A 25890-nucleotide genomic window follows, 5' to 3' on the forward strand; every position below is an offset into this window, starting at 1 on the left:
AATGTAGCTCTAGGAGTTGTCTAGACTGACTGTATTTGGAGATAAGGTTTATAATTTCCAATTTAAGTGATTGTCTTAGAGTTACTCAATGAAACATAGTAAATATAGGATTTCCTTCTTTTATATTTTTCTCTCTTCTTTAAAATTCATAAATACAATTTTTAATTACATTTTTAATCTGTTCAATAATCTACATTGTACATTCAAGGGGAAAATATGAACAGATCTTTGAGAATTAAATAATAGTATTATAAATTTCTTCTTTCCTTTTTATGAAGGCACCTGCAACATATAGTAGTTCTGAGCCTAGGGGATGAATTGGAGCTGCAGCTACAGGCCTACACCCCAGCCTGTATAGCAATGCCAGGTCTTTAACCCACTTAGCAAGTCCAGGGATCAAACCCACATGCTCTCAGATGCTATGTTAGGTTCTTAATTTAGTGAACCACAATGGGGACTCCTATAAATTCATTTTAATGGGTGAGAAATATTATTTCTTTTAACATTATACTATATGTGAGCACTTTCATAAATGTGTATTTTATGAGTATGAGTAGTAATGAGATTTTTGGTCAACAAAAAGAGATTTTCAGCCCACAAGAGAAGTAAAAATAGGTACCAAAATATAAACCAAATTATTTAAAGTTCCTTTTACAATGATAGTAAAACAGTTATAAGTAGTTTATTTTTGGTATTATTTACAATAGATATGGGTAAGAGATAGTTCATATTGAAACAACATTTCATTATCAGAGTACATCATCACCTTAGCAACCAGATAGCTCAGACCAGGTGTCAGTGAACTAGTGACCTCTGAAACCTCAACTAACTTATCTCTTCTATCTAAGACTTTTTTTTTTTTACATTTAAGTATGGGTATTACATTTTTTTTTGCTTCAATTTTTTGTGATCTCTGATTAGCATGACAGGTGATGAATATGTATTAATTAACTTTTTGATATCTGCATTACTAAAAAATAAAATAAGGTAACCATGTGAAACTCAAACCAGTGTAATTGCTTCAATATGTACTAAATCCCCTTTGAGTCTATGAGAAAATAAAATATTTTCCTTAACAAGTAGTCTGTCTTTCAAATTGAACCTAGAATTAAGTTACACATTCAAGAATTAGGTGGTTTCCCTATCTTTTATTACCATTGTCTTCTAAGATCAGTAGTCTGAGGTCTATCTGAACCTGTTAATTCCATTCAGTTCCTAGTTAAGAAAATTTTCTATTCAAATCAGAATTTAAAATTCATATTGCATAAATAACATTTTAACTTCTTAATGTACAGACGATTTCAGCATTAGTGATCAGAAGGATACTTTTAAATTACCGGTCATTGAGCTCTTAATAAGAGACTCAGTGTGTGTTTGCACTTAATTAAATGTACAGACTTCCCAGAATACTTTGTAACAAAGTAAGAATTTATGCTGTATATTCATTCTTATAAAGAATGTGGGTCAGAAATCATATCTGTTCTTTCTTAAAACTATTTGCTTTTTTTCTTTCTTAATGGCTATAACCACCATAGACATTCTCAGGCAGGAGACTGAATCCAAGCTGCAGCCACAACCTAATGCAACTGTGGCAACACTGGATCCTATAACCCACTGAACCAGGCCAGGGATCAAACCTGCATTTATGCAGGGACCTGACATGGCTGCAGTCAAATTCTTAACCCACTTTGCCACAGTGGGAGCTCTCAAAACTCTCCTTTTCTGATACAATAATTTAAGCTTATTTTCTACAGAAAAAAAAAAGGGAAAGAAGAAAACCAACATAATCTGAGTATGAGATTATTTATGTTTTTCTACTTCTACATTCAAGAAACATAAAAACTAGATTTCCACAATTGTGAGAGTAAGTTTCTCTCAGTAAGTTTAGTATTTGAGGGTATGTGATTATTTATTTATTTATTTATTTAGTCTCTTTGGGGCTGGCTGCACCTGTGGCATGTGGAGGTTCCCAGGCTAGTGGTTGAATCAGAGCTGTAGCTGCCAGCCTGCAACACAGCCACAGCAACATGGGATTTGAGCTGCATCTGGTACCTACACCACACCTCATGGCAATGCCAGATACTCAATCCACTGAGCAAGGCCAGGGATTGACCCTGCATCTTCATGGTCAGATTCATTTCCTCTGAGCCACAATGGGAGCTCCTGTGGTTTTTTAAAAATTAAATTTAACATATTTCAACTCTTAAAGAGCAGTCATACAATTTTTATAATGGTACATTTGATTATAGCATATTATTTGCTTACAGTCACAAAAATAAAAATGTTTAATGGTATAAGAATCTTCAGAAATTAGTGTATTTGTGTCATCTAGTTCATTGCTTCACTACCATTTTGTTTTAGTGAAATATTAATAAAAGTTTTTTCACTTAAGAAAAAAGGAACATTATTACATGAATTTACGGTGCAGATAAAATCAGACTCACCAGGAGTTCCCGTCGTGGCTCAGTGGTTAGCAAATCTGACTAGGAACCATGAGGTTGTGGGTTCAATCCCTGGCCTTGCTCAGTGGGTTAAGGATCCGGCATTGCTATGAGCTGTGGTGTAGGTTGCAGATGTGGGCTTGGATCCTGCATTGCTGTGGCTCTGGCATAGGCCTGTGGCTACAGCTCCGATTGGACCCCTAGCCTGAGAACCCCCATATGCTGCAGGAGCAGCCCGAGAAATGGCAAAAAGACAAAAATAAATAAATAAATATATAAATCAGACTCACCAGATTGTTATCTATGTAATGGAATTTAACAAGCAGTATTGGCTTTCTTTATTAACACCAACCAATACATTTGTACTTCATAAAATACATCTCTTTCCATTCAATTCCTAGACCTTATTGATGATAATTTAGTACTGGATAATGTAACTAAAAAAATGACCCTCCAAGAGACAAGTAAAGGAAATAATAATGATCATGTCAAGAAAATTCCCAATTTTTCCTAGTCTACAGCTAACAGTATTTACAAGAGTTCTTTCCTATTTCTACACAGCCCGGGGAGGGAGTGCATAATTCCAAGGGGGATTATAAAATAATCTGTCCTGAATTTTAGAGTTTGGAAGGGCTGTCTGTGAGTGTAGGAGCTTACAGGAATCTGGCGTGTGTGTGTGTGTGTGTGTGTGTGTGTGTGTGTGTGTGTGTTGGATTAAACTCTGAATCCTGGAAAATCTGAAGAATAAAGTCATAATTGCCCCCCAGGTTAATGAATAGTACTGTAAGAGCCCCAGACTCATTGGATCCAATATTTGCCCTGGACAATCCTATGAAATTAAGATTGTCAAAAGTTGAGCAAAGATGAACAAAACAGACCTCAGTAGAAGGAGAAAATTTCCTGGAGAATTTCTAGACATCAGACAGGGCAAGCAAGTTTAGCAACCAGGGGAATCCACTGAAGAATCACTGGCAACTTGATGCAAGCTTCAGATTGGTTTGTGGGAAGTGCCCGATTTAAAGCTCAGGGTTTAGCTTTTTCTAATCAATTTATAATCTCTTTTAGTAAATCTAGCCTCTTATTAATATGTGGCATGTCTGTAAAACACTGTGTGTTAGCTTCATGGAAACTAAAGGAAAGTTAGTTTGCAGAACAGGAGGGAAATAAAGCGTGGCTGTCAGTCACCCTGAGGCAGCTGAGGAGAGCTGAAAAGGGAGGCTGACCCTGCAGGAAGGGCAGGCAGGGTAGCAGAAGGCAGGGCATCTTCTAGTAGAAGAACTTTTCTACCTATCAGTTCATTCTGCAACAGCAGCTTGACACCCTAATACTCTCACTTCCTCTCATTCCTTTCATCACCATTTGGGCACAAGCATGGAGTGGCTCTCAAACATTAATTTTGGCATGTTTCATGGTAAGTTAAAAAAAGAGAAGGAAAATTAAGACTCAAAGACAGCTGAACTTCCAATTAAGTAAAGTCTTTATTTCTAAACTGAGAAACACCATTAACTTTTAATTTTTTAAATGTTTTATAATATCAATTGCTGATCTCTATTCATTGATTGGATTTAAAAGAAGAAGACAGAAAAAGAGGTGGGTGATTTTCAAGATTTTATGAATCATCTACTTTATTATATGCTTTATAACTTTAAATTTAAAAATGATCAAATAAGGTCCATTTAAATATAACCATTATGACGAATTTTAAGGATCAAGTATTTACGACTAACACTTTTTAGAATTTCAGTGCTTTTTTTTTGAGAATATGATGAGCAGATGATCTAAGACTGAGTAAAAAATGAGAAAACTAATTTTTTTTTACTGATTTCCTAAGTGATAGTGGATATAGTATTTTAAAGAATGTGATTCTGTATATGATAACAATTATGCTACATATATTCTTTTATTATACAGAATAGAAATATATATATAGTATTTTATGACTTACAGATCATGTTTTCTTGATAACACTTAATCGTCTTAATCGTCTTTCTTTCTTTCTTTCTTTTTTTTTTTTTTTTAGTGCCACACCCACAGCATATGAAAGTTCCCAGGCTAGGGATTGAACCAGAGCTCCAGAGCTCCAACTGCCATCCATAGCCACAAATACAGCAATTCCAGATCCGAGCTACATCTGAGACCTACGCCACATCTCACGGCAATACCAGATCCTTAACCCACTGAGCAAGGCCAGGGATAGAATCACATTTTCATGGATACTAGTCAGGTTCGTTTCTGCTGAGCCACAACAGGAAATCCCTACACTTAATTTTCTTTTGAGTGTCAGTTTTACCTGAGAAAATAAGCGGGAGACAGTTCATTGAACAAGGTCTTTGTATTTAGAAGTAGCCATTAACCTCTGAACGATTCTGTCAATAACAATTTTGGCTTTTGAAAACCAAAAAACCTTTATAATACGTATGATTTGGCTCAATAATAGTAAAATAATAATTCATAATGTATTTAGTAATGATTTTTCTCAATGACAAGAAGGGTCAAGAATGAACAAGGGGAGAGAATACACTTTCACTATTCCAATTTGCACCTTGAAGACAAGTATTACATGAATAAAGGTAAAATAAAGATTAGAGGAGCTGGCACTGAAACTCATCTAGAGACAGGACAATTAATATAGTACACCATGATCAAAATGTAGTTTGTATTATTCCAAAGGTTATCAAAGTGAATAAAAATATAACCAGAACACCTAGTAGAAAGGTAACAAAATTAATTGTTGATCAAACTCAAATAATAATGCTTTATTTACATGGAAAATTATATGCAAAATGAAAATTGTTTGGTTTAACCTAATATTAAACTACAAAATAAGCCTGATTACTTGCATATTTTTGATAATAGTTAAAACCCTTGACATATTTTCTCTGACTATTCTTGTTTATTTGCATATTGTGGTTAAATCACTTGCAGGATGTCTTTAATGATATAACCTGTAATCAAGCTCTCTTATAAGGGCTCTATTTGTTTTAAAATTTACAGAGAAAAACATTCTTGTCCAAATTTCATCTAAGGCAGTATTTGCAAAGGAAAAGTCCAGCAACTATGTTTCAGCTTATTTATGTATGGCTAATTTGTAAAAATGTGTTTAGGAGTCCCCTTTGTGGCTCAGCTGGTTAAGAACCTGACTAGTATTCGTGAAGATGCGGGTTCAATTCCTGGACTCATTCAGTGGGTTAAGGATCTGGCATTGCCTTGAGCTGCAGGGTAGGTTTCAGATGCATCTTGGATCCTGAATTGCTGTGGCTGTGGTGTAGAGTGGCAGCTGCAGCTCCAATTCAACCCCCAGCCTGGGAACTTCCATATGCTGCAGGTGCAGCCATAAAAAGAAAAAAAAAAAAAGCATGTTTGATGTGACTAACTTACATTAAGGGTTGAATTGTGTCCCTGCTGCAAAAAAACTTCATTGGTTGAAACTTTAACTCAAAGTTCCTGAGAATGTGATTTAAAACAGGGTGCTTGCAAATGCAGTTACCAGAATGAGTCAGTGGAGTGAAGCCCAACACAATATGACTGATGTTCTCATAAAAGGGGGAAATTTGACCATAGAGATGTGCATGGGAGAAACATCGTGTGAACACCCACAAGCCACAGGGAGAGGCCAGAAACAGATCCTTCATCCAGCTCATGGTAGGAACCCATCCCCCACCCCCAAACTTGTTTTTGGTCTTACATGCTCCAGAGCTGTGAGACAACAAAATTATTTTATTTAAGCCACCTGGTATGTGATATTTTGTTATGATAACTCTAGCAAACCAATATAACTTTTTTAACATCACTGTATCCCTAAAATGTCCATTGCTGATTTAACCTCGGAATTTTCTACATGTGGAGTCAAATGTTTCTACAAAGCTGACATAAATGGGAACAATATTAAAGAAAGAAGGGCAAGAACAGGAATTTCCTCAGCTCCTCACGCACATGCCAGGATGAAGACCCAGGCTCAGAGATGATGTTCTGGATCTGGGCAGAAATAAGATGTTCAAGTGTAAGGTGAAGGGTGGATATGGACAGGAGTGGTTTGAAGCAGTTAAAGACAGCACTGTCCTATGTTTAAGCTTTAAACATGTGTATAAAACTGTTTAGCCAGACGTTATTTTTTTTTCTTTTTCAAAAACAGTGGGTATAATTTGGTTCCACAGAAGCAAGAAAATTATTGTCTGTGTCTTTTGTGAACTTTTCTAAAACTTAAAGCATCTTTAAATTTAAGTTCCAAAGACAAGTCAAGGATAAATAATCCCACAGAGTGATTTGGGTATCTGAAATAGTATAGCATCTTTTCATGCTTCAATTGACCATATTCTAATAATGTAGAAGGTTTAGGAAGAATTTTTAAATGTCCTGCCTAATTTATAAATATAAAATACTAAATAAACTAAGTATAAAAATTCATATTTTTATAGCATAAGTATGTCAGGCCCTATTTCAAACTCTGTGTTTCCAGGAGAAAGCAAATCAAAACAACACATATACAAAATTGATTCTTAGAAAAATAAATTTTTCACAAATCAGGAATAGGAAGAACCATGGTTGAGACAAAATTTCTTGCTCTTGATTTCCATCTTATTTACACTACACCATATTGTATTGACTCACACAGTAGCACTATGTCTGTGCAGTGCTTTTCAATGATATTTGCACAGGCATTGTTTTATACCAAAATTGTCATATTGAATTTGATATCTTTTGAAATTCATTTATTGATGATCATCTCATTCATAAAATAGGTATTCAGAACACATTATCTACTTAGCGTAGCTCTGGCAACCCCCCAAAATGTTCACAGCTAATCCCTGGAAACTAGGAATGTGTTAGATTACATAAAAACAAAGAGTTTAAGTTACAGTTGAATTTAAGATTATTAATCAACTGACCTTGAGTTGGGAAGATTGTTTCGGAAAGTTCTGGGAAGGAGAGGCAATGTAATCACAATTGTTTTTATAAGGAGAAGAGAAAGACAGGAGGGAAAGAATCAGAAAGATGGCAGCTTGAGAAAGGCCTGACCCAATATTGCTGGCTCTGAGGATGGAAGATGGAAACCATAAGCCAAGTACTTCAGTGGCCTCTAGCAGCTGAAAAAGGTGAGGGAAGAACTTCTCAATGATCTCCAGAATGGATGCAGCTTGGGCAGGGACACCTTGAATTTGGCCCAGGAACACTGGTGTCAGATCTCTGAGATAATAAATTTGTATTACCTTAAGCCTATACATCTTTGATCATTTGTTATGGCAGCAATAGAAAGGGAATACAGATAGGATTCCTAATCTAAATCATCCTACAACCAAACAGAGAATTCCTAAAATAAATAAGGAGTTACTACAGCATGTGGTCAGTGGCATGCTGGAGAAATATGAGTTAGTTGTAAAACTGTTTAGGCAAGTCCACTGAGGCCCACTGGGGACTGGGAAGGAAGTAGGGCAGAAAGGAAGGATGGGATTCCAGTAAGAAAAGTCTGAGTGTTAGGACATAAGGTGAGTAAATGGCAGGTATAAAGACCAAAAAGTAAGAAGGAATGTGGCATTTTGGGAAAGTATTCTGGTAGAGAAAGTTTGTAGTTTATGAGTAAAAATAAAACAAAACAAAAATGCAACAAACTAAACAAACAAGCTAACAAAATCTCCAACTACTGTTAGGCTCAAGAAAGACTAGTGATTTGAGAGATAAATTAAGAGGGTGCACTTGATATCTTGGGGGGATTGAGAGGTCATTAAAAGGGTCTCAGAATGAGCTTTGCATTTGAGTTAGAATATTCTGGTAGATGAAACAGATCAAGAGGGGGAAAGAGTTCCCTGGTGGTGTAGTGGGTTAAGGATCTGGGGTTGTCTCTACTATGGTGCAGGTTTGATCCATGGCCTGGGAAATTCTGCATGCTGCCAGTGTGGCAAGAAAAGAAAATATGGAGAGAAGGGGAAAGAGTAGATAGGGAAGATCATGGAGAAAGCCATTGCTTTATCTTCTTAGACATGATAGTAGCCTGAACTAGGAGACTTGTAGGGAGAAAGAGAGAATGGATCAGATTTTAGATGCTTTAAGAGAAAGATGCAACATGGATTTTTAATTCCTTGAAGAATAAAGCAAAGGGAAGGAATATATTTTTATTACTTTAGCCACTGGGTATATGGTAATGTCATGATCTGAGATAGAAACACAGAAATAAGAGTATCCTTCAACATGAGACAGTGAATTTAGGTTTGAAAAAATGTCATGACAATCCAAGTGACAATGTCCAGTGGGCCAAGCATGGGCTGTAGTTCTGGTTTGGAGGTATCAATTGGATTATTATAGCAAATAGATTACAGATTATAATTGCCGAAGGAGAGAGAGTTAGACAAGAAGAAAAAGTTTTAGGCAGAACTTGAGGAATTTCAGCCTTACCAAGACAACTAAAGGAAAATAAAGGCAATTGAGTAGTTCCCAGAAATAGATAAGTTTTAAGAATGTGGTGACTAAAAGGTAAAGAAAAGCAAATATAATATACATGGAGGGAATAATAACAATTTCACATACTTGAGGAGACACGATATATCTGTAAAATAAGTTGCAAAAACAGGAGTTCCCTGATGGCCTAGTAGGTTAAGGATCTGGTGTTGTCACTGCTGTGGCTCAGGTTTAATCCCTGGCTCAGGAATTTGTGGAAAATTTTGCATGCTGCATCCTGTGGGAATGGCCAGAAAAAAAGAAAAAAAAAAGAGTAAAAACATTTTGTTGGGTCTAGTAACAAGTGAGTAAGTAACAATTGCTATTGGCAAGAGCAACTTCTTTGCAGCGGTAGCATGGGAATCAGGCTGTAAGGTAAGCAGAGAAACAGTGATTTTAAGAAACTAAGATTTGGATGAGAAGTGAATACAAGGAGGATGGAAGTTGTAGGAAAACATGCTGTTTCAGGAGGAGAGATTAGAAGTCCTTAAAATTATTAGTGCAAAGTGGCCATCATAATGTGAGCCATCAAGGTAGACCACAGAGAAGGAATCATTTTTAGAAGCAGGCCTAAAAAATAAAGAGAAAAAAAAAGGATTCAAAGAAACAAATCTAAGAAACATCACAAAGGGTTAAAGGTAGAAGTATTTTGTTATATTGTAACTAGAGATAATGAAGGAAGTATTTCGTTATATTGTAACTAGAGATAATGAAGGAAAGATAATGAAGAAGAGGATGGGCTTATCTGGAATGTGTGACCTCACGCTAGTCATTCTGTGGGGGTATTTCAGAAGTGCATTAATTGCTATCAATTCAGTACAATAAATAAGAGGTGCTTCTTGAGCATTTAGGGCAATGGTAGATTGCAGGGCAATAGCAGATATCCGTTCTACTCAGTCAATAAAAATATTGTTAATAAATGTGCTTTTTGATTTTTTGCTTATATCTTACAAACTAATTGCAGATATACTTACTTTTTATTATTTTAAAGCATTGTAATTAAATATACAAATTTAAGTTTTGCCATTTTAACCCCTTTTGGGGGTGGCAATTTAAAAATTTGTTTTATTAACGTATAGTTGATTTACAATGTTGTGATAATTTCTTCTATACATCTTTTTGCATATAGGTTATCAGAGAACATTGGGTAGAATTCTTTATGCTATTCAGCAGATCTCTGTTGGCCAGCCAGTCATTCCATATACCATGGGGTGCATATACCAATCACAAACCTGAGGTCCATCACCTCCCACCCCAACCTGGCTCCCTTAGTAACCATATGTTTCTTTTCAAAGTCTGTGAATCTGTTTTTGTTCTTCAAATAAGTCCATTTATATCCTTCATTTAGACTCCACATATAAGTCAACTCATTTTAAGTATATACTACTGTGAAATTACATTGTTATAAAACTTTCGCTCTCATCTTGTCCATAATATTTTCATCTTCCCCAGATTCTGAATGGATTGTACATAAACTACCCATTTTCCCCTCTCCTGGCCTCTGACAACCACCATTCTATTTTTGACTTTTTGAATTTGAGGGGGTATTTTATATAGCTGGAATCATACAATATGTACCCTTTGGTGACAAGCTTATTTCCCTTAGCGCAAAGGTTTCAAGGTTCATCCATTTTGAAGGACATGTCAGAGTTCCCTTCTTCTTAATGTTGAATACTAGCCCCTTGTACATACACACCACATTTTGTTGGTTGCTACCACATTTTGCTATTGTGAACAATGCCACTATGAAGATTGGTGCACAAATAATCTCTTCAGTCTCTGATTTCAACTCTTTTGAGTATATGCCCAGAAACTGAATAGCTGGATCACATGATAATTTTGTGTTTAATTTTCTGAAGAACTAGCTACTGCTCCCACAGCAGCTGCAACATTTTGCATTCCCACCAAAAATGCATAGGAGGTTGATTTCTCCACATACACACTAGCACTTATTATTTCTTTGTGGATAATGGGAGTGAAGTAGTATTCCATTGGGTTTGATTTGTGTTTCCTGGATGCTCAGTGATGCTGAACATCCTTTTTATGTGCCTGTTGGACTTATGCATATCTTCTTTGGAGAAATATCTATATAAAGTCCTTTGTTATTTTTAGATTATTGATTTTTGTCATTTTTGTTGTTATAGTAATTCTTTATATTTCTAACTCATGTTTAAGTCATTGATCTATTTTGAGTTAATTTTTGTAAAATGTGTAAGAATTCACTTTCATTTTTTTAATAGTTGTTTTTTTTTAATATGGTGTTTTCCCAACACCATTTTTTCCAAAAGACTTTCCTTTACCCATTGAATGATCTTGGCATTCTTACTGAAAATCATTTGCCCATATATATATATGAGAGTTTACTTCTGGATTTTCATTCTATTCTTTTGTCTGTCTTCACACCAGCATCACACTGCTTTGACTGTGGCTCTATAGTTCTAAAGTCAGGACCTGTGAGATCTTCAACTTTGTCTTCTTTATCAAGATTATTTTTGCTATTTGGGAGCCCTTGAAATTCCATATGAATTTTAAGAAGTATTTTCTATTTCTGCCAAAAATGCCACTGGAATGTTGATAGAGATTGCACTGCATCTGTATATTACTTAGCGTAGTATTGGCATTTTAACTCTGGAACATGGACTGTCTTGAAGATACATTTTAAATCTACCACATTTGCAACTTCTTTCTCCATTATCTAAGAAATATTTACAAATAAGTTACTATAACAGCTTTGCTTTTAAAATTGTAAATTCACAGATTGTTTTTTAAACTAATAAGTGAGTATAATAAGAATTATTAGTTTTTTAAAATGAAGAACTATAAAGTTGCATCTGAAATAATGTTTTAGCTAGAACTTATATATTTTTTTAAGGTAGCAAACTTTTTAAAGCCAAACATGCTTCTTTTTGCCCTTCTAGTAGAACCCAATATGTAAATTTATTTACATAGATTACTGGCATATCCAGAATTGTTTACTCCATTATGCCCAACAAGTGCAAATTCTATCACTATTCCAAGAACATGACAAATACAAGTTTGTTTGTTTGTTTGTTTTTAATAATTCTGTTCTTTCACTAATAGATGCTTTGTTTGAATCAGAAGCAATAGTATTAAAAGCATGTGGTTAGGGATGCATAAGGAATGTGCTCATAGCTGTGAAGACTTTTTTTTTTTGACGGTAATGCTCTCTGAGTAACCTCCAAAGTAATTTAAGAAATATATTCCCATCACACATTGCTGACCATGACTTAATTATCAATTCTTCTCTGCAGATAGATTTCAGGATCCAATGAACTGGCAGAGTCAGAGCCAAAATGACTTGCACATTCCTTAGTTGTAGTGTTCTGTTATGTTGTCTGTAATTTACTATAAAATTCTTAGCAACAATTATGTTATTGTTCTATCCCTTTTTTCATCTGCATCTATTTATGGAAGGGTGATGAAAGATGAAAGCAAGTCTCACACCATATTACACCATCCATACAAACACTCATAAAAACCATGAGGGAGCAAATCAAGTCACTTCTGTTAGTGCGGTTTCTGAATGATATAGGAACACATCCCTCTCTAACACTTGAGGTCTCTGATAGTGGCCATGAAGGAATCTAGTAGCTTTTCATGATCTAATTGGCACAGGTCAATTCTCAAAACACTGAAATCCTGTCTTAGATAAAATCAAAGAAAAATCTGACAAAATTGTTCATTAAACTCCTTCAGTTTAAAGCTACTAACACTTTTAGAACTATAAATATTTCTAAATATGAGGATACTCTCCCCATCTATACTGTTTCTGTGTTGACGGTTAAATATTATTAGAATCCAATTTTCATGCTTTGGTATATTATCATCTTTTGAATAGTTACCATGCATCAAGAAATGTTAAAGGCCAAGTAACACAAATTGTAAAATGAATTTTAGGGATAGGAAATATCAGATGCAATTTATTCTGCTTGATTGGATCTAGTAGCAGCAAGAGTGAAGTTTTTGGCAAAAAGAATGCAATTATTTGCTAAAAAGGCAGAAATAAGTGACAGGCTTAGATTTTTTAGGAATAATCTCAATTAAAGTGATTAAACCCTATTAGCTCCATAGACAGCTAATCTGAAAAATACTTATATTTGAAATAATAACTTGAGAAGTCAAGTTTGAAATCAAAATCCTATGTTTAAAATTTTATTTATTTATTTATTTATTTATTTATTTGGCTATGCCCAGGCCAGGTATTGAACTCATGCCACAGCAGTGACAACACATGATCCTTATCTACTGGTCTACCAGGGAATCCCTTGAAATCAAAATTTAAAAAATTTATAAATCCTAAAAGACTGAAAACCATAGATTAAAGAGGTAGTATAATTTTACATGACAATATTTACCAGAACTGCTTATTTTGTACAACTTTTGCTACAAATGAAAGTGTGCTGCTTTGTAAGTTATAAAGAATAAGAATGCAAACCTTATTTTACAAAATATTTTTCTAAACATGGTATTGAAATAAGTTGTTTTATCACAATCTGGAGTGATAATGTGAATATTTATAGGCAATGGAATATATGGCACTTTCATCCGCTGTTTAACAATAGTTAAAAGGTGTTAAAATATTTAATTATAAATTGTTGGTTGAGTGTCAAAATGTTTACAAAGGGCAAGAAAATAATCTGCACTTTTAATGAGATCCACAATAATAATATCTTTTATATAAGAAATGTGTCAACACATAAGTTAAAAAAACCTCACTCAATATAGCAGTAAGATAAACTCCTGGTCTCAAAAGGAATTATTACCACTTCATATATTCCAGCAAAGATGCAAACATTAAAAAAAATGTTGAGCCCTCACCTATTTAGTTTTTAGAATGTTAATATAGAAAGTTCTTATAAAAGATGATTCTACCAAAATTAATTGTGTCAATGGAATATGAATTGCACATATACCATTACATACAATCTGCATTTTAGTTTGCTCAACTAATTTAATTTGATATCATTTCAGTCTCCATTTTTCATAGTAAGAATAAAGTTAATTTTTTTTCACCTCAGTAGCTCAAAAATTTTGTAAGAAACTGCTCAGAATTTCCTTTCATTTTTCAAAACTCTATTACATAAACATATATAATTTCTATTATAATAAAATGTTACATTATGATCTCTAGAGATAATATAAATTTTTTTGGGGGGGCAGAGGGGAAACCTGTGGCATATAGAGATTCCCAGGCTAGGGGTCTAACCAGAGCTACAGCTGCCGGCCTATGCCACAGTCATAGCAACACCAGATCCAAGGTGCACCTGCGACTTACAGCACAACTCACTGCAATGCCAGATCCTTAACCCACTGATTGAGGCCAGGGATCGAACCCGCAACCTCATGGTTCCTACTCAGATTGGTTTCCACTGCACCACAATGGGAACTCCTAATATGAATTTTTTTAATTTGAAGTTGGACAAAGTAAGGAATGGCACCAAATAATTAATTAATTTAAAAAATTTTTATTGAAGTATAGTTGATGTGCCTTCAGTTTCTGTTGTATAGTAAAGTGACCCAGTCAAACATATATGTGCATTCTTTTAAAAATGTTTTTCATATTATCTTCCATCATGTTCTAACCCAAGATATTGGACATAGTCTCCTGTGCTGTACAGTAGGACCCCATTGTTTACCCATCTAAATGTAACAGTTTGCATCTACTAACCCCAAACTCTCCTGTCCATCCCACTCCCTCTTCTCTCCCTCCTGGCAGAGAAAAGACCCAAAACACCTAGTGAAGGATAAGGCTGACATTTTCCAGGAAAAATGCTTTTAAAAAATACACACTTTTCAATCCAAAATTGTATTAGTAATAGTTGTATCAATAAGTTTTCTGTGACTTACAAAAATACATCTAAATAAATTAATTGGTGACTTGTGGTCTTTTCTCTTAAATATTTCTTAAGTCCATACCCTCTTATTTACCCTGTTTAGTCCCTCAAATGTATTATTTAAAGGATAGCAGCCTGTAGTCAGCAGTGTTCTGGTGAACGTTTAAAAACCTACCATGGGCCAACTTCCCATCTCCAATGTGACATCAACTTGATAGTGAAATTCCTGAAAATTTAATCACTGCCTCCAACACCCAACTGATTGTACTAATTCACTGTTTTTTTCTGCTTTGGATCTTGTTTTTTAACTTCATCTTGCACTCAGCTTCATAAAAGATCCTTCCAAATTTAGATCTGCCAATTCTATATTGCTGTCAATGCCTTACCTATGGTTATGTGTATTTTCTCTGTTTCTCAATATTTTATTCATTCATTTCAAGATCTGGTCCTGACCTCCCTCCACAACCTCTTTTTATCACTAATTTCCAGTTTCTACTTCCATCTCTCTCAAACTTCCAAACTGCTTACAATTTCCCACACCTTGGTCTTTGATAGGATCACCTTAGAAGAAAACACATGATTTGTTTTTGACTTTCTCCTCAAGAACTCCTGTTTGGGGTATACTTGAAACAGAAGTTATCTCTGCTCAGAATCCATTCCTGAGAGTGGTCTCTTTTGTGTTGCCCTCTAGTATATTATATGTATCGTTTACCCTATTTCATATAATTTTCTAATCCCCTTGTGCTGTTTAATTTCCTAGAGTTGAGAAGAGAAACTTCCTTACATATCTGTATTTGTAGAAAGGAGCCTTGGTAATGTCACATAAGACTATAACAAATGTTGGTTTTTGTGGATAAAGTTAGTAACTGTAACTTGAAATGTTAATTTAAATATATAGAATTATGTAATTGAATTGACAACATTGTAAATCAACTATAATAAAAATTTTGAATAAATATATAAAAGTATGTAATTGGATCTTTGCACAGCCAATAAATTTTTAACTACAAAATATTTAACATAAAACCTACCATACTTCTTTTTTGCCTGGCTTTCTCCTTTCTCTCTTTAATCTCCTCCTCTCTGTTTTCTGTCTCTGTCTCCCTCTCCTCTCCTCCCTCCATCCAACTTATCTTTCTAACTTTTATTTTTAGCAGAAAATATTCATCCTTTCTCAATAGGCAAATACAATATACTGTTTACCAAGATGTCTAGTTTATTGATGTATTTAATAAAATATTATTATATTCTTCTTTCTTTTTTCTTTCTTCTTTTATTTTCTTTTCTATTTTTTTTTTTTTTTTTTTTTTTTTTGCCACGGCTTGCATCAACTTGATGTGGGATCTTAGTTCCCAGACCAGGGGTTGATTGAATCAGGCTATAGCGTAAGAGTGCCAAATCCTAACCACTAGACCACCAGGGAACTCCTCTTATCATGATTAATCATCCATTATAGCCACAGTCAGAAGAAAGTAATCTTTCAATGTACTCTCAGCAGTCGGTATAAATGTGCACTACCTGTCAAGATGATTCATAATCTGTACTTGTGTAATGCTTTAAACATCACTGATGCTTTGCTTTGGTCCTATCTGATCAGCAACAAGGGTCCTTTTATGTTACTCGAATGGTTGGTAACAGTTTGCCCCAATTTCCTTCCCTTTTACAGAAACAATTTCTGTTAGGATGAACACTATTACAGTGAGCACATTGCAGATGATACATGGGATTCCATGCCTCACAAAATCCACAGTTAGCCAGCTAAATAAACAGTACTTGGTGTAGTGTCTCCTTTCCATTTTTGTTAAGAAATTTATTTAGCTTAAATCTATTTTCTTTTTAGTTTTTTTTTTTTTGCTTAAATCTATTTTTAAATTGTCACGTAAGGATATAACAAATAGTCCTTAAAATTTAAGATAATTATACTTTTTTATTTTACAGGAAATTTTCATTCCAAAACTTACTAAGGATGATAGCAATGGAAGATTATGGTAAAAAATGCACTCAGTCAAATAATGCTACAGAGATAGCAGTCTGTCATAAATTAAGGGAGAGAGTATATAATTTAATTTCCTAAAGAGATTAAACTTTTGTTATTGAATAAAATAGAATACAACAATCAAAAGATTGAACATTACTAAACAGAGTGTCAGGCATACTACCTTAAATAGATAATCATCAAATTATTTGTATAAGAGTTTGAAAAAAAATGTGAATTAACAACTTCTTTTGCTAATTCTTAAAATGTTTGTCAAAAACAAATTTGTTACTGGTTTGCAAATATCTATGAGATAAATTGCCAAGAAAGTATCTTGCAGTGAATTACTATAAGGCATGTTAATAAGGTCTTTTACATATAACTTGTTAACATGAATATGTCCATATGTGCATGCATTTCCTTTCATTGTGATGACCCTGAGGCACTGCAAAATAGTTCTATAATTTCTAAGCATTAAAGAATTATTAGGTTATGTTGAGTGTGGTACATTAGTTCCTGTAGGGATCTCAGAGGTAACAAGAGTCTGAAGCTATTTTTAAAACTTCAAAAAAATGAATATAAAACATTAATCTTTATTCTACAGAAGGCTGTACAGGCTCCTTGAAAGTGTCTCACTGCTAATTGCTAAGCTGAAATAACTCAGACTAATAACACTTTTATTCCCTAACTCAATAGGTTCCCAATGGAAAGCTTACGTAATTGGTGCATTTATTCCAAATCAAAAGAGAAAACAGTCATTTGTTTTAAAATAAACTACTAAAATCAGAAGATGCATTTTTAAAGGTGTTAACTGTGGGTAGAGATGATTTAAATGATTGACTGAAAATGCAACATTTGGGAGACAATGGTATTAGGTGCCACTGAATATATTTTAGTGAACTTTGTTTTTATTATTTTTTTGTCTTTTTGTCTTTTTAGGGTCACACCTGTGGCATATAGAAGTTCTTGGGCTAAAGCTGAAGCCACCAGCCTACACCACAGCCACAGCAACATGGGATCCAAGCCACGTCTGCAACCTACACCACAGCTCATAGCAATACTGGATCTTTAACCCACTGAGCAAGGTCAGGGATTGAACCTGCATCCTCATGGATGCTAGTCAGGTTCACTAACCACTGAGCCACGATGGGAACTCAGAACTTTGTTTTTAGAATAAACATCTTATTTGTGTTGAGAATGTATATTTTGCCACTTAGATGATTTTACCCTAAAAGTGTCTTTTTCTGATTTCCTGAAAAATAGATATGAACAATATTTCCACACTATGCTATTTATGAAAACTTGAATATGTGCTTAACCTAGTGGTTAAGATACTGGAATGAAAATTTAGATAGGCTTGTTTGTAACATTTTAATGTTATGCAAGATGGTGGACACACGTGGCTATTCAACATTTGGAATGTGACCACTAAAAATTGAGGTGTAGTGTACATCGATGATACATTGTAGATTCCAAAACTAGTTAAGAAAAAGGATACAAAAGATATTTCCTTAATTTTTATATTGATTATATGTTGTGATATTAATAATTTGGATATATTGGGGTAAGTAAAGTGTTATTAAAATCACTTTCACTTTGGGAGTTCCTGTTGTGGCACAGCGGAAACGCATCCGACTAGGATCCACAAGGATGCGGGTTTGATCCCTGGTCTCGCTCAGTGGGCTGGAGATCCACTATGAACTGTGGTGTAGGTCCAAGTTGTTGTGGCTGTGGCTTAGGCCAGCAGTGGTAGCTTTGATTCGACCCCTAGCCTGGGAACTTCCCTATGCCGCAAGTGTGGCCCTAAAAAACAAAACAAAACAACAGCAAAATCAATTTCACTTTCTTTCTTTTCTTTTTTTCATGTGAATGCTAGAGATTCTTAAATTATTAAGATGATTAAAATGTTTTTGATAGTATTATGTTTCTTTTTTTTCTCTTTCTTTTCCTTTTCTTTTTAGAGCCATACCTGCAGCATGTGGAAGTTCTCCAGCTAGGGGCTGAATTGGAGCTGCAGCTGCTGGCCTATACCACAGCCACAGCAACGGCAGATCTGAGCAGTGACTGTGACCTACACCACAGCTCATGGTAACGTGATCGTGATCCTTAACCCAAAAGCAAGGCCAGGGAATGAGCCTCCATCCTCATGTATACTAGTCAGGTTCTTAATCCTCTGAGCCAAAATGGGAACTCTGTGTTATGTTTCAAATGGGCCAGTTTTCACCTTTAAAGAGAGAAATGAAAGCTTGGGAATTGTAATCAGTAAAATGTTATGATTATAATTTTTGTAATTATGGTAACTTCACACAATGAAAGCCATTAAAATATGATGTTAAACTATATTTGTTGATGCTGAGAAATGTTTTCAACATCTCATTAATTAAAAGAAAGAAGAATAAAAAAATCATGAGATATAGAATAATACATATATACTATAGGCATTATATATAAAAATATATATTGTAGTATATATCATGATAAAATAATAATATATAACATATGTATGTATATATATATATATCTCAAAATGATTACAACTGAATAATGGACTTAAAATTGATTGCTATTTTCTCTTGCTTGCCTTTTTGTTTTCTTTAACATCTCCTACACAAAAAAATAAATAGTTATCATTAAAAAAATATGGAATTATGGAAGTTAATACAAGCAAAAAAGCAAAAGTTTTGGCAAAACTTCTACTGATACGTAATTTGAAAATCCAAAAATCCATTTCTCTTGTTTTGATCCTTTTCTTCTTTTCTTTTTTTTTTTGACAAGACACTATAGGATTGAAATTAATCTTAGACACTCAATCTAAAAATCTCCCCTGTTCTAATATATTCATAAGGCCTTTTAAAGCTTCAAGTTTTATCTGGTTATAGTCACATAACTACTCTGTGAAAGTGGTATATCTCAATGATAGGGTGGACCTTTAGCTGTTAAAAAAATGAGGCAATAATAACTACATATTACAATTGAGCAAAAATGAGTATATAAGAATAACACATTTTCCAAATTAGTTTCCAAATTCTTTAAATTAAAAATATTTTTGAGATGAAATGCTTAAACATGTATGATTTTCTAATATTATATGTTTAAAAGCACTTCATTTTATCTTTTGTAATAACACTCAGTAAAAAAATACCTCTGGAAAGGATCTTTGACAGAGTAGAATCCTATAAGGACACTTAACAACTGGAAAATTTAAACACTTTTTCTGCCTTCTGTCATAGTAATCTAGAGAAGGGAATTCAGACAATAGCTAGTAATTAAATGGCATATTCCATTCCAGTTGCTTTAAATTGTTGAACAATTAAATTCCATTAGTTCAAAATTAAACCAGGTTTGGGAATTTGAGATACTCTTTAATGGAGCAAAGGCTTTGGTGCCATGGTACAGCCTCTCTGTCATGTCCAGGTGGATGGGATTTGGGACTGCAGTGTCAACGTGATCTCCACGGTAAAGCCACTATGAAGAAGACACCATCTTTAGACCACACAAAGACAACACAAGGCTCAAGTTAAGGGGTTTCTGAGAAACTGGTATGAAAACCATGGGGTTCAAAAAAGTCAAAGAGGAGTTGCTGCTGTGGTACAGTGGATTAAGAATCTGAGTGCAGCTGCTTGGGTTGCTGTGGAGGTGTTGGTTCAATCCCTAGCCAGGCGCAGTGGGTTAAAGGATCCAGCATGGCCACAGCTGTGGCATAGGGTGCAGATTCAATCCCTGGCTGGGAACTTCCACATGCCACATGTGGCCATGGAATAAAAACAAAAAGAAAAGGAAAAAACAGTTACCAATAACTTTCATATTGTCAAATCAAATGCCCACCATTTGTTGTATACTTTCTTGTTTTGAATTCAGCCTTGGAAATAATTCCTTATTAAAATTTCAAGAATGTGTACTCCTTTGGTTTTCTTCCTACCTCTCTAAGGGTTGCTGTTGTCTAGTTTTTAGTTTCCTCCTATTCTTTGTCCTTTCTCTTCTCTCTTCACATACTCACCTTAGATATTCAACCTCTGCCAGAGCATCATATTTTAACTACATGCTTGGTATCTCTGTGTGTGGCTCAGAGCTGCACTTGACCTCTAGGCTACCATATGCTTCAATCAAAACTTCTACTTGAATATTCTAATATGTCTAAAATTTAACAAAATATATGTTCCCCAAATTGCATCTCTTCCAGTGTTTCCTACCTTAAAGAATAGTATCATTGCTCACTTTTACATACAGGTTAGAAAATAAATTTTCTTGGCACTACCCTCTTCCCCCGATGCACATGTAATCATTCATCAAATAAAGATGATTTTGTTTACAGGTTATTTTCAAATAGGGCAATTTCCTTGCATTACTGCTACTGTTCTCCTAGTCATGGCTCCATCACTCTTAACCTACATTACTGCAACGGTCTTAACTCCTATCATTAAATTCTGCTCTTCTCAAATAAAAGACTTGCATATACTACTAATCTAATAGCAATGAATGTTAATGTAATATTCATATTTTATTGCTCTGGTTATTAGATGGTTCCGATAAGTAACATTTTATTATAGCAATTGTGATTTCCTAGAAAAATAAATTTTCCTTTAGTTAGAATGTCATTATCAAATCTATATTCATTCCATTAAGAAGTCTTTCATATAAAGAGAGGTAGCATTTTGAATATAATCATGAAGAGTTAGGTGATTTAAAATAACTTTCATGTTTTTTAATATTTTATACTTTTAGAATACTAATTATTCATTTTAAGAAGGGAGAGGATTGTATAATCAGTTTCAATATAAATGATCACAATTGATGCATTATGCTTGCAAAAACCTAATTATTTTATCCTTAGTAGGAACACATATTCCTTGGGATCTTTCCACACATAGAGATTATTTTGAATTGATAAAGATTTATTTATTAGAACTTGAATCATTAGAACCCATCTAGATCTTAAAGTATATGTATGTGGCTTTGGGACCTACAACTCATAATAATTTAATGGGGTTTCAAGAATCTATCAGAATTACACAAACTCCTCATTTCAAATAATTTTAAGTCTAAGAAATTTATGGTTTAACTCAGGAAATAAAGTACACAGAGAACATTTCCAAAAGAAAATCTCCTTTTTCTGGGTAGACAATTACACATTTTTAGTTATCTAAAAATTGTAAATGAAAACAATTAATTCCTAAAATTAATAGTCATATCATAGTACTTTATCATCTTAATTGAATTTGTAAAAATAAGTAAATGTAAACATTTATTTTTGAACATCTCTTCCAAAATTAATTGTCTCAATTCTGCATATGATCTTCTTGCCTGATTACAAATCACTTGTAATTACCTAGAAATTTAAAAGAAAAAATATACTGTTCCAGGTAAATAAAACTTAATCAAACACTGTAATTTAATTTTGAGTGGGAAGAAAATAAAACGCTGAGTCCCTGTATGTTCATAATAAATTTATAGTTAATGATAATACTATTCATTTGCTTTTAAGTTTAAGAATCTTTGCACTGAAAAATCTATACACTTTACTATCGAGAGGACAAATTTCCAATGTGTGGGGTATCTAGCATCTGAGGAGAGGATTTACTATTTCTTCTAAGTATTCAAAACTATGTCTGACCTAGTTTAATACTTATTGGACCCCATCCCATAGATTTCAGGTCTCTTAATGAAAAAGACATGATTTAAAGTATGCGATGCTTACAGTGAGGGTTTATGTTAAATATTTTAGTAAAAAAAAAATCAAAGGATTTTTTAATAATGTCAAAAATTCTGAAGAAAAATTAAGAATACCATATGATGCCTATTGGAAAATAATAAAATAATTCATCCTATTCAAAATGGAAAAGAAATTACTTTACAGAAAATCTTGTAACTAATAAAATAACACTGTAACAATGTAATAACAGTTCATGTATTTTGTTTGTTTGTTTTGCTTTTTACAGCCACACCTGGGGTATATGAAAATTCCCAGGCTATGGGTCAAATTGGAGCTGCAGCTGCTGGCCTTCACCACAGGAACTTGGGATCCAAGCCATGTCTGCAACCTACCCCACAGCTCACGGCAATACCAGATCCTTAGACCACTGAGCAAGGCCAGGGATCGAACACACATCCTCATGGATACTAGTCAGGTTTGAAATGGCTGAGCCTATTTTCTTTTCTTTTTTTTTTTTTATACCATTAACCTTTTCCTGTTTTCAAATTGCTCTTTACTTTCTTTTGCTTTACATGGTGGCAAAAGAATAATAAACCGAAATCCAAAAAATCTGTCCTTATATCTACCAATAAATAATTAATGGATCAAGACGAGTTTCTTAACTTCTTTGGCCTTAGTTTATTCTTCTGGATATTCATTTAGGAATTTTTAGTCTTCCAGGTTTTCTTTTTTAGGAACTATCTGAAAGAAAGCATTCTGTGTGTAGAAAATGATTTCTTTTTACCCTTACTATATCTGTCATTTTTTTATCATTGTCTGTCTGAGATGATGTATTCCTAAGGGAAAGGAAACCTATCTTTTCAAGTTGCTTTAACTATCCCATCTCTAAATACACACAGGAACTTAATTTTAAAATAGACTACCTTTTCACTATTGTTATGCAATTTTTATTCATGACTAATATTTTATAATGGAGTAACTTTCTAAAATCATGTCATTATATAGTACTTGTCACTAAACTGTGCAAAACTGAGGTGGGTTTAGTTGTAAAGTATTATAACAGGAGAGAAAGAACCAGACAAACATTGCCAGTTCCCATGTCAGTATAAACACCTCTTGCTGACACAGACAATCCATACAAGTTAGTTTTGCCATCTCCAAGGGATCATTATAGAGCTTGATGCCCTGTTATTAAGCATGAGATGCTGAAAATGTAAAATCTTGCAGAAAACTGCTTGATGAGACCACAAGGAATATTAAAACACCCCATATCATTCCAGCATTACTTAAAAAAAACTGTCTTCTCTAAATGATTATGTGAGCATCATTTTATCATAGGGAAAAATTTCGTGATTATTCAAAAAGATAAAAGCTCATAATGTGATTGCTGACTGCCAAGTGCTTTCATTACCTAATATCTCTTTATGATTCAAAATAGTAAAAATCTAGACCTTTTGTGTTTCACATAATTTTGACCTCATAGCAGATTCATAACAATATTCATTACATTATTGAACTTACTATAAATAATTTCCATAAAATCACTACTATATTACCTTCTAATTGTTAACAGAATCATATAGATTTTCTATTCTAATTCAATAGGTCCTAGATACAGTAACTCCTTAATAAACAATGTTTTACCATGTCTCTATTGAATGCTATGATTGATGATTCATATTTCTGAATTATAAAATTTTATTTACTGGAACATTATACCAATTTAGCTTGCTTTCCTTAGTAACATCAAATCATATCCCAAGTATAGCATCATTTTTCCCCTTGATAGGTGCAGGTGGCAGTACTTCTAGGGAAGATTCTTATGTATTGATATTGTCAGGGATCATTACTCAGTTTGCTGTATTATCATAAAAATAACATATTATTCAAACTTATTTTCATAGTTTTTCTTAGTTTCTAGCTCCACTATTCCATTATCAAAAATAATTCTATTTTGAATAAAAATCCTATATAAACGTACCACTTAATTCTCTAATGGTTGCTTGAGAGATTGCATACTATCAAAAGTATTTCCTACTATTCCTATAGATTTCAATCACTTGTATTTAGCCAAATCAATGTGTCTTCACAGTATGAGGGAGGGGATTGGAACTGGTAGATCAGTTTGTATGTTTAATAAGTTATTAAAATGGTAATAATAATTAAGATATTTTCATAGAATTTCAGACCTGGAACAGATCTTGCAGTTGAACTAATTTTTCTAAATACTCTGGTATGTCGTACACTTAAGCTTTTATTTATACTATTTTGTAGGAAGCAAAACTAACCCCCCCCAACGTCCCTTTGGTATGCATATTATTTCAAGCTGAAGACAATCAAGGTCCAAAACACTCAGGAAGAAACTTTGACCCTCCCCTCAATGCCTAAAAGAAAGGAGAGAGGACCTGTGCAGGAAGGGAGCTGTCACCATAGTAACTACAGAATGAACTAGGTGTACGGGCAGGGAGGAACCCTTGCAAAGTTCATTTGTTAGAATTCCTTTCTGTGTCTCCTTGTCTCTGCCATTTGCTTCTCCATCCCCATGTGACTTGCCTTCCTCCCCTTTGTTGTCCCAAACCCTTACCCCAAGGTCTTGTTTTGTCTTTAACTGAAGATGGTATTTAGGATGAGGGTTTCAGCCACCTTAGTGAATTACTCCGTTTACCTGGGTTTCTCCCATGTGTACATGTTATTAAGCTTATTAGATTTTTCTTCTGTAATTCTGCCTCATGTCAACTTAATTCTTAGGCCAGAGGAACTCAAAAGGGTAGAGAAAAATTTCTTCCTCTCCAACAGGATTCTCTTTGTCCATCTCCCAAAGTCCAAATCCACTCATTCTGAATTGCTACTATCTTCATAAAATCTCCTTGATTCCCAAAGGTGGAGATTATATTCTTAATTCACTTATTATTTTATGTAATCTTTTCTGGGACATTTATCCCTTTCTATCTTACATGATATAATATGATATGATATGATATGATATGATATAATAATGCATTTCCCCCTGAAAAGCCATAATATTCCTGTCATCTTAGGTACACAAAACAATGCCTATGACAGACTAAAGCTCAGTGCAAAGCACAGAGACTTCATAGCTAGTTTGGCACACTTTTAATTATAAACTCAGCCACTTAGTTCTTAATGTCTCTGTGTTTCAATTTCTTCACAGAAACCTGCTTTCTTGTTGTCTTTGGAAAGTTGTCTAGCCTGTGACACACTTAAAGGACTAACTCTTTACCTAGCCACCCTGTCTTCTATTCTGCTTGTAATTTAAAGTGGAAATGAGTTTAATTAAATCTGAGGTGCATGCTGACATCTTGCTTTAAAGCTTTGGAACCTTCACTATTTCACATATATCATTTAGTTAGAATCAAATAATGCATAAAATAGAATTTGATGTTTTAATACAAAAAGATCAGAATTTTCAGAGCATTAAATAATTTTCCAGTATCAAGGAGTTGATAAGTAACAAGGCATAATTCAAAGAGATCTTTTTACAACAAGTACATATACTATTTCCTGCCTTTTCAGAAAAAA

At 33.9% G+C, this 25890-nt stretch overlaps 1 protein-coding gene across 3 annotated transcripts in view; it reads right to left on the bottom strand.

Annotated features, from left to right (window-relative positions):
• Window positions 1-25890, bottom strand: part of FSTL5 (follistatin like 5) — a 786274-nt gene that overhangs the window by 301544 nt on the left and 458840 nt on the right. The window lies entirely within an intron of this gene.

Source organism: Phacochoerus africanus, chromosome 10 (genome assembly GCF_016906955.1).
Source record: "Phacochoerus africanus isolate WHEZ1 chromosome 10, ROS_Pafr_v1, whole genome shotgun sequence".
NCBI lineage: Eukaryota > Metazoa > Chordata > Mammalia > Artiodactyla > Suidae > Phacochoerus > Phacochoerus africanus.